Source organism: Octodon degus, unplaced genomic scaffold (assembly GCF_000260255.1).
Source record: "Octodon degus isolate 3935 unplaced genomic scaffold, OctDeg1.0 scaffold00064, whole genome shotgun sequence".
Taxonomy (NCBI): Eukaryota; Metazoa; Chordata; class Mammalia; order Rodentia; family Octodontidae; genus Octodon; species Octodon degus.
In genome coordinates, this window is record NW_004524640.1 from 4,587,351 (window position 1) to 4,600,795 (window position 13,445).

Consider the following 13,445-nt stretch of genomic DNA (forward strand, 5'->3'; position numbering starts at 1 on the left):
AAAGAAAGAAAGAAAGAAAGAAAGAAAATAATAATAATAATAATAATAATAATAATAATAATAAAGGTTCAATTTGGCAAGGTTAGAGTAAAAACACCTGAACTTTTAAAAATTTTTTAAAAAATGTTTTATTGAGTCTATTCTTATAATAATGAGTTGTTTTAAAATCTAACTAGAGACATGCCTGTAAATTATGTTTTCTTTTAGACCAGCATGACCCTTACCTTATGCTTCTTAGTAACACAGAGAGTTAAATTTTACCAGTTAACGTGTCTCTACAGGCACCTGAGATGAATATACACTAAACAAATGAAAAGACACACAAGACAAATGAATATGTTCAACATCATTGGTCATTCAAGAGATGCAAATTAAAACAAAGCTAAGATACAATCTTAAGCAGAAAGAAGCACTATCATCAAAAAGTAAATCAAAGGGCCAGGGAGATGGCTCAGTGAAATAAGCACTTCCCTGGCAAGTGCAAGGGCCTGAGTTCAATCCCTGGTTCTGCCAAAAAAAAAAAAAAAAAGTAAATCAAGAGTAAGTTCTGGAGAGGCTGTGGAAAAAGGAATTGTTCCCCACTGTGGTTTGGAGTGCAGGCATTGGGAATGCAGGAACAACCATTATGGAAATCAGTATGAACATTCCTCAAAAAACTAGGGTTGGAGGTTCCATTCAAGCCAGCTATTCCCCTCATAGGTATTTTCCAAAAGAACTGAAATCATCATACCACAGAGAAATATGTGTACCCATGTTTATAGCAGCACAACTTGTCATAGCTAAATCTTGGAAACAATCCAAATGGCCATCAACTGAGAAACAGATAAAAAGATAAGGTATTTTACACAATGGAGCATTATTCAGCTTTAAAAAAGATAAATTTGAGGCTTTTGTAGATAAATGGATGCAACTGTGTCTCAGTTACATTTCTGTTGTTGCTGAGACAAAATACCTGACACCTAAAATTAAAGAAGGAAAGGTTTATTTAGCTCACTTAGAGGAGGTTTCAGTCCATACTCAGCTGGCTCTAAGGCAGAGTGGCACATGGCAGAGGGCAGCAGTTCATAGTGGCATAAAAGAGCAAAACAGCAAGAGCAAAAGGGGAGGAACAGCAGCAATAATGGCTACAGAGAACAAGTCTGTCTCCCTTATGTAGCATCTAGGCTATGTGCCCTAGGATGGGTGTAGCACTCCACCCATAATTCCAGCAGCACTCAGACCTATAATCCCAGCCTTGAATCATGACTTAATCATAGAATCTAGGACAATGCCCCATGACTGCATGACGCTTTGAAGGGACACCTAGACACAAACCATAACATTCTGCCCCTGGCCTCCCCAAAGATTCATATACATTTCTTTATGCAAAAGGCATTTCAGTCTAATTCTAAGAGTTGCCAAAGTCGTAACAGTTTCAGCATTGCTGAAAAGTCCAAGTCCCAAGCCTTCTCTGAGATCTAAGGCAAACTCTTAGCTGTGAGCCCATGTACAAATAAAAACTTAAAACACTTCCAACACTCAATTGTACAAGAAAAGCATTACCATTCCAAAAGGTACAAACAACAGGATACAAAGCATTGGGATAAAAGCAAGTCTAAAATCCAGCAGGGCAAACATTAAGTCCTGTAGTTTCAAATGGAACAACCAAAGCAATCTGTGGCAAACTGTAAGCTCCAGGTGGCTCCGCCCCTGTGGCACTTCTAATGGTTGTAGCTCCCATGGCTTCTTCCTTAGGCTGGCTTTGCTCCCTCCTTCCAGTTCCATTTAGATGATCCACATTCCTGGCTTTCCCAAACTTCTGGGGTCTCCGCTGAATAGGCTTCTCACTCACAGCTTTACACACTGCCCTCGCAGGGGTACACTGCCTGGCCTCCCAGGCCTTCTGAAATCAAAGTGGAAACCTTTTTAACCTCAGAACTTCTGCATTCTGCCTGCCCCTAAAACCAACATCATGGGGATGATGCCAAGGTCTGCTGCCAGCTGAAGCATTAGCCAGGCTTCTCTCTTGGCTGTAGGGATTGAGGGCCTGGATCACTGAGCACTCAGACCCTGATTCCAAGGAACAAATTCTCTATGCCAATGCCATTCTGGAACCTGGTGTGGCTACCACCACCATTCTGAAACATGGCACTCTGTAACTTTCTCATCAAAGCAAAGTCCTTCACCCTTGCAATTCTTTTTGTTGTGGTAGTTGTTTGAATTTTTTTTTTTTTTTTTTGTTAAGGGTCTACAGGGTGTACAGGGTCTCACTATGTAGATTGGACTCAGTGATCTGCCTGTGGTCAGCCTCCCAAAGAGCTGGGATTACAGGTACATACTACCATGCCCAGTCTCAATTGCGAGCTCAGTGCACTTTGGAGTCAGGGTTGGCACAGCATGCCCAGGATCGAACCCCCACTGCTGCATCTGCTAAGCAGGTGCTTTAATCCTCTGAGTTATTTGGCCGGCCCCACCCTTGGAATTCTGATCTTGCAAAGGGTGGATACCTACCACCTCCTGTGATGCCCTCAGGACATCCTTTCCATTCTCTGGTTCCTTCTCAGCAATGGAGATCCTCTCAGCTCTATCTTTGCAGTCCACAGCTTTATTGGAGCTTCCTTTCTGCCCAAACTCACATTTTAAATTACCCTTCCAGATTCTTTGCTCTTGATTCTCAACAGAAATCAGACTAAAAGCCCCAACAATTACCATTCCATTGTCTCAACATTCAATTCCCTTGAAATTTCTTTTGCAAGACTAATCAGTCTGCAGCGCTTAATCTCAGTCTCAGGCAACGTCTGTGGACATGAGCAAAATGCAGACAAACTTTCTACCAAGCCATAACACATATTATCTGGAGTCCAACAACCAATGCACTCCTGCTTCCCAGAAGAAACTTCCTGTGCCTGGTCTGATAGCATTCTATCAGCCTTCTAGTCCTCTGAGCTCTGACCTGAATCTCCCATACAGAACAGCTGAAGGTGTTCCACTGCTTCTGTTGTAGAGGACATCTCCGAACCCTTCTTATCTCTTCCCATAAGCCATTCTCAAAGGGTTGAAATCCACATGGTCAGGTTTAGTCATAGGAACGACCTCTTCTCTAGTACCAAATTGTCTCAGTTACTTTTCTCTCATTGCTGGGACAAAATACCCAACACCCAAAATTAAGGAAGAAAAGGTTTATTTAGCTCAGTTAGTGGAGGTTTCAGTTCATACTCAGTTGGCTCCAAGGCAGAGTAGCACGTGAAAGAGGGCAGCAGTTCATGATGGTGTAAAACAGCAAAACAACAAGAGTGAATGGGAGGAGCATCAGCAACAATGGCCACAGAGAACAAGTCTGTCTCCCTTGTATTGAGGCTATGTGCCCCAGACTGGGCGTAACACTCACACCCATAATCCCAGCACTATTCAGATTTATAATCCCAGCCTTGGATCATGAATTAATCACAAACTCTAGAATCATGCCCCTTGACTGCATGAGGCTTTGTGGGGACATCTATACACAAACTATAACATTTTGAGACTATACTGGTGAAATAAATCAGATCCACACGTCCAAGCATAGTATTGTCTCACTAGTGTCAGAACCTGAAAGAATAAATATAGTCTGAAATGTACAATAGATACTTGGAAAGAATTTGTTCAATGGGATGGAAAAACTGGGATGAGGTAAAGGTCAAAAGAAATAAGACAAAAAATATATTTAGGTATATATGTAGGATAGTTTGGATAATTGTACTGTGATTTCTGGTGTTCTTTTGAAAGGAGCAGTTAATGCCCAATTTTTTTAAATTTTTATTCTTATTTTTTCTTTTGAATTTCTTACAAATCTGTTGCTACTGTTGTTTTTTTAACCAATCTTTCACATTTATATCTGGTAACCTGAACAACTAATTTAAAGATAACATCATGCAATACAGCCACTAGTGTTAAATTCCTATTACTTTGTTCAGTGAAATTTTGTATTATTTATAATGCTGATTTTTTCTATCATTATTTTGTATTCTTTAAAAGATAAAAAAATTCTCTAAGTTCTATTGCTAACTATCTTCAAATCAGATTCTTTTAAAGAGACAAACTGCAAAAACAAAGAGTCTCCCTTTAATCATGGGAGATGTGTTCTAGGACCTCCTATGGGTATCCCAAGCCACAGATAATAGTAAACACCTTCCCTTGTGTTTTTCCTATCCATACATACCTTTGACAAACTTTATTAGTTAAACACAGTAAGATTAGCAATAACCATTAAGTAAAATGTAATAATGATAACCATATAATAAAAGTTGTTTAAAACTTATGAACTTTATCTCTAGAATTTGCCATTTGATATTTTTAGCTGGCAGTTGATTGTCACTGGGAATGGTGAGGGCAACTGTACATGGGAGGAGCATTTTTTCTTTTTGCTTTAACAGCTGCTTCCCTTGGAGTCCAGCTATCTTAGATCTAGGTTCCTGAGGGCAGTCTTGGCATTTGTACCTAGCAAAATCACCTCCTCTTTGGCTAGTCCAGCTCTAAGGGTAGTGGTAGCTTTCTGCTAACATTAATCTCCATCTGAGTCCCCTGTGTTACATTCTCCTATAGAGCTACCTATGTTGCAGCCAATGCACTTACTTGAGTCATTTGCAGAGGCCAGATGCAGAAATAAAAAAGTTTATTGGGGTAGGGGTGGGGATGGCAGTGGGCACACAGTACATGACTGAGCACTGACTCTGAAAGGCAGGAGAAGAGAATAGTCATACAGTTTTAGTTCCAGGTCTCGTTCTGAGTCTAGGGAGGTGGTGCTGATATGATTTAGTGCAGACAGAGAAATACTACAAAGCATGGGATTAGCTCGTGACAACAGAACAAAGAAATTTGACATTTTATGTAGAGGTAACTATAACAATGTTTACAAGAAGCGAAGTTAAAGAAACAGAAATTTAAACTTTCTAATGGTACTAGGACACAAAATGACATCGGTTTAGTTTTCTTTTCCATGTCACCTCAGATGGGTTTCGCTTTCTTGAATGATTTCTCACTGACCCAGAGGTTATTCAAAATCATCTCAAAATGAAGTCCTAATTCAATACCACATATAATTTTAATATTCACTCTTAATTCTTTCTGCCTAGAACTTTTGAGGGAAAATTCAAATTCTAAAAAGAAATAAATCAAACAAGGTGGATAGACTCTCACATCTCATCCATAACAATGTTTAAGGCTTCTGTAATCTCCTGCGAGTCCAGGCAGGCTTTCTTCTTACTGTCTTTGCCATCTTTTGCTGCCTGTGACAGGTCTGCCTACAATACTTCTTTATGAATTCTTCTATTTATACTTGATCTTCTCTATTTAACAATCTTCAAATCAAGGTTGTCATAGCATAAGAAAAGGAATATAGAGTAAACCAGCTTGCCTCTTGGCTCCCACATCTCCCTAACCCCTAGTTATGTCATTTTCATTATGATAAAGAATTTAAAAAGAGGTTAAAAAAAGTCATATAAAAGATGTACATGATGACTGACATGGATAAAATAGACATATGCAAAATAAACATTGATACAGTGGATACAGCTGCATATATCTGTGAATAGAACCAGAATATCATCACATGTGCCCTTATGCCTGTACTTTGTTCTCAGCATCACATTTGTACATTTGGTGTCACTTATTATATGTCCCCAAATCCCAAAGTCAGTGTAGGTACATAGAAAATATTTAAGGATATACTAAATGAATAACTGAATGAATGCTCCTGCCAAAATATAAGCTGCTCCAGTTTAGTCATGGGTAAGAAAATTGGAAGAATTGATTTAGAGGAAAGAACCTAAGACAGAAATAGGCAGTGATGGAAGCAACAGAAGCAATACTACAGACCAAAAAAAAAAAAAAAAAAAAAAAAAAAAATTCAACTATATAAGTTGTAAATTAAATTAGGAATTTTGCAAGAAAAAGTTTTAGTGGTACTTCATAACTGGATGACTTCAAAATATAGACTTATGACAAGTTTTCATGGTCATCAAGAAATAAGAGTTATGAAAAACACAAATAATACCCTGAAACTTCTTCCCTTTCAAGATCCTTCTTTCCCCCTGTGTGTTCTACTGCTACTCGGCCAGCTTCTGATCTGGTATTTGACACAAAAGGAGACAATGTAGGAAAGTAGTTCTCACCTCAGGAAAACCACTAGTCCTGGTGTCCAGACCAAGGCCAAGGTGGATGACCTCTGTACCCCTTCACACAACACAAAGCCACAGAGACCTAAGAGTCCTAACTTTTTCAAGTGTTCAAATGACTCTACAGTTCTTATCCATTACAGAATGCTTTTTTGCTCCTCAAACTAAAATGCAATTTGCCAGCTGAAAGCAATGTGTTGAGTGGTCTTTATTTTGATTGTTTGTTTTTTAGGACACATTAGAGTTCCACAAAATATTTTTGACAAAGGCCAAGAAGGCTTCAGACACAAATATAAAACAAATGCTTGTACTTTAAAAGGAAAACTTGGGAGGATATTGATCTTGTATCCAATCATCCAACATATTATTAAAAATGTTCTCTCATCAGCAAATGAAACCATCTGGGTATCAGGTATACTTATAAAAAGAAAACCTGGGCTTCTTGTAAAACCCATCAATTCATATAAAGGAACATGCACATATACTACATGGCATAAGAGTCTTTTAATGATTAAAGAAATTCTTATCTATACAATTTGATTCTGTATTAATGGCTGAGAAAAGGCTTCTCTGCCTAAATACACTCTAGTTCTGTCTAACCACACTTTTTAAACTGGAATAGTTAGTCACACTCCGTGGGATATGAAGCAATGTGCCAGGACAGGAGACTTTCATGAGTGAGACAGACCATAGCCAACACATAAACTTAACAGCCCAGCTCAAGTTCTAGGTGGAGAAAACCTTTCCAGAGACATAGTCCAGTCAGCTTCATATTCCACTGAGCAGCTACCATGAAATTACTTTCTTTCTGTATCTTCCATATTTTAGTTGGATCATCTAAATATTGTAAAAGCTTACTGAAAACAGGATCACAGGCTTTACATCATATTAGCCCAATAGATTCTTTTTTTTTTCTCCAAATGCCTTCAGGGCAGGTTTGGCTGGCTTGAGTTGTGGGGATCGAACCACAGCAACCTGAGCCTGACTGCTTTGTTGAAGCAGCCACTTAAAGAACTGAGCTAAGGGACAGGCCCCCACATTAGCCCAATAGAGTCTATAAACTGCCAGCAGTAATTTTAATAAGATTATAAATATTGATATTGTAAGTAGAAACATCCAAAGACTATATTGACAAATGTGAAAGAATTGCAACTATTACCCTTAATCAGTCATCCTGAAATCCAAAAGAACTTTAAAGTACTACTATTTTACATGTACACTCAATTGAAAATTTTTAATTTTTAATACATTCTGAAGTCTATCCCTACTTTACTGAAGACATCAACAGAACTGTCATGAAGGAGCATGAGTCACACTTGGTATGACTGACTTAATTCAGGGCTTGTTCATAATCACTGCACACTTGTTCTACTGTTCTATAAGTTTACCTTTCTTCTCTCTCTCTGCACTTTCATATAAATTAGGCAGCCAGGAAGAGGGCCTTCTTTTTGAATACCTTCAATCACACCACCCTATCTCAGTGTTGGAGGCTGTGATCAAAACACAATAATACTTCAATAACTTTATGCTTCAACTGACATGTCAATCCTCTTAGAGTACACTTCTGCTTTTCTTCAAAGTTCCAGTCTTCCAGATTCATATCCCTTTAGTGGATAAATGAGTATTGCTGCTACGTAAAAGAAAATTTCCCCACAATTCTACAGATTATCAGGGGGAAATGAAAAGTGGCTAAGAAAAGTCAAAGGAAAAAAGCCTCCAAGACATGCAGCACTGTGTTGAAGCTTGAATAACAGAGAACAACATAAAATACACATTGCCTTCCATACTTCTTATTTTTGTCAATAAAATTCTCAAAAACTACTTTCTTGGGCCAGTGCAATAGCTCAGCAGTCTAAAGTGCCTGCTTAGGCAAGCTTAGGCAAAGCACAGGGACAGAGGTTCAATCCTCAGCACTACGTGCTGTGCCAGCCAGCCCAGGGCAGGCTGAAACAGCCTCCAAAAAAAAAGTACTTTCTTAGAAATTTTTAAGTAGTAGTGAAATGCCATTTGCTACAGAAGTGCATGCCAATGTGCTGCTGTTAGTCAATATCATGATTCCGTGAACATCATAAAGTATACACTAGATGTTATAACTAACTAGACACTGAGGACATAAGATTTTTGAACAAGGTACAGTTTATTTTTTTTTCTCAGAGCCACAGTACTAGAGTGACACAACCAAGGGACACGGTAAGTGTGAAGTGCATGCTGGTCCTGTGATTGGAACATGACATTGTCTTAAGTAAACTGTTTTTTATAAGCAAAAAGGGAATCCTCTAAAATAATGCCTAAAAAGTAGGGTACATATCAGTAACAGTCATTTATTATTAGTATCACACACAATACACATTATATCATTATATATGCTATTATTTTTTTAACCATCGGCATTATAGTAGGTTTGTTTACACCAGCACTGCCACACATTTGTGAGTAAAGTATTACACAATGACTCTGTGATGGCTAGGACATCAGTGGCTACCACATCAGTACCTCACAAGAATTTTTCAGCTCCATTATAACCTTACAGACCACCACTGGATACACAGTTCACCAATGGTCGGAACTTCATTATGTAGCATGTGACAGTCATGGCAGTGTCCAAGAGAGATCTTGACATCATTAGAGTTTATTGTACTCTAAATAGTGATTTTATTATCCAAAACACAAAAATCAAAGAATAAGGAGGATTTAACAATAAAATACACGGTTAAAATTTGCCAACACATGCTTTTGGGAATACACTTAAGAAAATGTATTTCAATGATGACAGCCGCCACTTTGATGAACTTTTAAATTTTCTATGTTAACAAATCTAGGACGTGACAGCAGTTTTATACTATGTGTCATGAAGCATAGTGCTAGACAATTTTTCAGCAAAGTTAGGAACACAAATTGCTAAAAACAACATCCTCAAAGTCTCTGAAATCATTGTAGGAAGAATTTCTAAACTGAACCAGCCCCAGAAACCATCCAGAGATGCTTTGAGGAAATTTCAAGTATAAAATGAATGCAGCACATGAGCGGTGTTTCATCACTATTTAATCATGGCAAACAGAAATAAAGAGAAATGTTTTCAAGTTCTAGTCACCTCAGAGATAATATAGTTAGTATAAAAATAAAAACTCACCAGCTTAGCACGTCATTGAGTGCTAAGGAGTCTCTGGATAGTAGGTCTTTGTACAATAAGATGGTTGAATTATAACATTAATAAGCATGCCAACTACTATATCAAAATTCGATAATATTGAAGGAAATTGGGGAGGAACAAAATGTGGAACTTCTTTGCTTTTAAGATATTTAAACAGTTTCATTCAGCTGGCAGCTTCTCTTTCCTCTAGGCAACAGCTTTCTCTTTCACAGTGCCTTCCAAATCTTTGTGCAAAGTTGAAAGAGCTGTAATTTTAATGTAACTATTACATTCAAGACATTAATGACCTGGATCACTGCAAATAACCATGGTAACAGGTGAGAAATCAAAGATACTTAATTTAATTGCCACAGAAAGAAAATAAGTGCAAATAATCTATAATTCTTCCTTTCCAATATGTACATGTTATTTTCTTACTGCATTAATTACCCAATAGTTAGACAGAAATTATCTAGTTGCTGCTCTGTGACTCCCCCTTGTATTCATGTAATGGTTTTCTCTCTAATAACTAATCATTATAATTTCTTACCTCAGCAGTTTAGGCTGCTGTGAACTGAGTAGCATGTTCATTCACTTGACATTAGCAATTTTTAATAACAATAAAAATGATACTTTAAGTATAGTGGAAAGAAATTAAGCTGTTCTTTCAACTTAGGTACCTAAAGGCTACTCCAATTCACTGCCTCTCTATAAATGGCTAATGATCTGGTGCTGCTTCTTAAACAAAGATTGCAAAATTCCTCCCCATTTCTTAACTCTTTTTCTAAGAGTTGCTGGAATGTTCCTAGCGAACCCTCTTTAGATTTGAGGAAAAATTATTGTCTCCCCTATGGACACGATTATACTCATAAATGACTATTTTAAATATTTTGTGGAGTGTTTCCCTTGCTAACCTGGGCACATAACGTTTACTTAAGTATGGATAGATGTACAGATTATGAGGTAGGAATCATAACCAAGGAACAAACTTTTGTAGTTTGTTTTAATTTAGTCCAAACTGTATGCAAGTTAGTAGATAGTTGGCACTTAAATTTCTGGACTGCATCGTGAAATATAGTAAAGGATAATCAGCTGCATAAGTTAAAAATAGTAGAATATTTTCACTATCTCAAATATGGCAACCTACTGCTCATGTATATTGTAGGCAACATTATTCCCATCAGTAGATCCTTTCACTCCTCTTTCACCTAGGAGGAGAAAAGAAACGCTGAAGCCTGTAATTCTGAGATCGCTGAAACAGGATGTGACACAGAAGCAGGCTGAAGAATTCCCACTCTAATCTATTAAAAAAAGTTAATATTTTGCATAGACCAAAGGGCAAGAAAGAGTACGCATTGTGTGTGTGTGTGTGTGTGTGTGTGTGTAGGGGGCTCCTCTTGCCTAACTGAGCACTTTCCTTCCAGTGATTCATGTATAGTTTTGTTCAAAATATGTCTCCAGAACCATCTAAATACTAAACACCGATGAATCAAGATGTCAGGATCCCAGACTATAGACTAGATTAAAAGTAGCCATTGTACTAATACAGAAGAGTAGACTGTGAAAATCTCTCTACAGAGAAATGCAAAGTAATATATTCAACACGGAACAGGCAGATCTAGGCATATCTGGGCATCAGAAAAAGTTCTAGAGGAAACATCATTTCAGGTGATCTGAGAAAGGCAAGTTAGAGATGAAGTTTTCTACATAGGAAAAAAAAATGATTCAAAGGTCAAAGGTGGCTGCACTACATGTAGGAAACAGCAGCAGGGCCAGGGTGCATGGAAGCAGAAAAAAAGGGACAAAAGAAGTGGTCATGGGGGGAAGCAGGCACAGCCCAGGAGACTGATTTTAGTCTGTATCCTTGAACAACAGAAAGCCATTGAATGCTCTGCATTAGGAAAAATCTATGATCAGATTTGCATCTTCAACATCTCTGGGGGTGCTGCAGCAGAGGGTGGCAAGCATGTTACAGAAAGCCTCTCCATTGGGAGGTTATTACAGAATGCAGGAAAGATGGCATCTTGGCCCAGGATGAACAGAAATGAAGATCAAAAGAAGCTGACAGATGAGCAATATTTTAGGTAGCAAAATCAACCAAGGACAACAAAGATAAATGAGAGGAAAGGTGACTGCTGGTGTTTGGCTAATATAATAGGATGGATGGCGATGTCATTTATTAACATATGAACACTAGTGAGGAATCAAGTTGAGTGGGTGGAGAAGGGGTCAATTTACAATTGAAGCTCTAAGGTGCACAGCAATAAGTTTTCATTTTAATGATTAAATTGATATAATTTATATCAAAAATCAAGGGGTCCACTCAATAATGTTTAAATCTAATTGTCTTTCTATTACCTCAAAATAAGGAAAAAAAACTAATATATTCATTCTTCTGTATCCATGGAGAGTGAGCTCTAGAATTCTCTCAGAATGCTAAACTGCAGATACAAAAGTTTTTTATATAAAACAGGAAAATGTTTACACAGCTCATACACTTCTTCCAGTCATGTTAAGTCATCTCTAAATTGCTTGTAATAACTCATATCACACAATGCTGAGTAAATACTTTGTGCAGTTTAAGGTATCCTAAGAAAAAATTCCGAACATATTCAATGCAGACACAATCTCTTTCCAAATAGTTTTTCTGTACTTGGATAAATGCAAAGATAAGCAACAGATATAGAGGATTGACAAAGTACAGTGTGTGTGTGTGTGTGTGTGTGTGTGTGTGTGTGTGTGTGTGTGTTTCACCTCAGCTAACACTTTTTAAAACCTTTTTAGTATGATACAGTCATAAGATTTTAGGAGTAGAAAGGTCACAGCAGGTGTATACAGTTAAAGATTTTCTGCGCACCAAAGCTTAGTTCCAAAGTTATTCGGTGAGTGAGTGAGAATGGTAGCCTTCAGCTAGCCCTTTACTGATAGCCACAGTACAACTCTTTTCAAGACAAGGACTGCATGCATCCCAGCCTGGCTGACATCACCTGGGGGTTCAGGGAATGTGGAGCACATCACACACACACACACACACACACACACACACACACACACACACACATTCAGGTCCATCTCTGGAGGCAATTTGAGTGAGGTCCAGTGTTTATATTTTGAAATGTTATCCAATTTATCTGATGGTTGACCACATACAGGGTGCATGATATCTAATATCCTATGTTATCTTTCCCCAGATTACTGTATAAAATTTTACAAACAACACTGAAGAAACAGAATTGTTTCAAATAAAGTACTTTTAGTTCATGAAACAACCAAAAATGTTTCACCACTGATGTAAATTCAAAGATTTTAAGTTTAAAGTTTGACAAAGACATAAATGATAAGATGCTCTTCTATTTCTATGGTGGAATACCTTATTTTCAGTACAAAAACATTCAATATAAATACTTCCCTTTTATAAAATAAAATTCTTTTGGTTGTGGTAAGGCTTTCCTGGAAATTTAAAACAGTACAGTACTTCTAAAAGTAAAATGTCAGATTTAGGTATTTCATGTTGAGTGTGTGTGTGTGTGTGTGTGTGTGTGTGTGTACATTTGTTTACAACAAAGATAAAATAGGCCAAAAAGGAAAGCAAGATATTCTTTGTTGATTTTAAAATACTTGTAAGGATAAAAAGAAGGAACGTTTTGTACGTAAGAATGAACATTTTCATATAAACAGCATTAAGAGCACATTTTATAAAGAATACAAACAAGATAATAAACAGAGGAAAATGAAAACACGGAATATTACCAACATAACATGAAATAATGCCTCATTTATTGATAACCAAGTCTTCAGTGAAAGGAGTCACAGAGATCAAAGCGAAGCAAAGTGATGATGTAGGACATAAAGGACAGAGAGGTGCAAACACACAGGTAGGGAGCCCGCATATCTGGCTTCAGTGGAAAGATGACTGTCATGAATTATTTTTGTCTTGACTGACCATTATGCCACAGAAACATGCAAATTCCTTCCCTGTTCCTTTCTTTTCAAATTCCATAGCACCTTTTGTTTCTCAGTTCCTCCTCCTCCCTCTCTCTCTCTTTCTCTCTTGGTGGCCATTAACTACACTGACAGTTTGACAGGCTGAAATAAGGAAATAAAACACTTAAACATTGTTTCCTGATGTATGCATTCATCTCTTCTGCCAAACACAGATATTGAGGAGATACTTCACTCCTCCT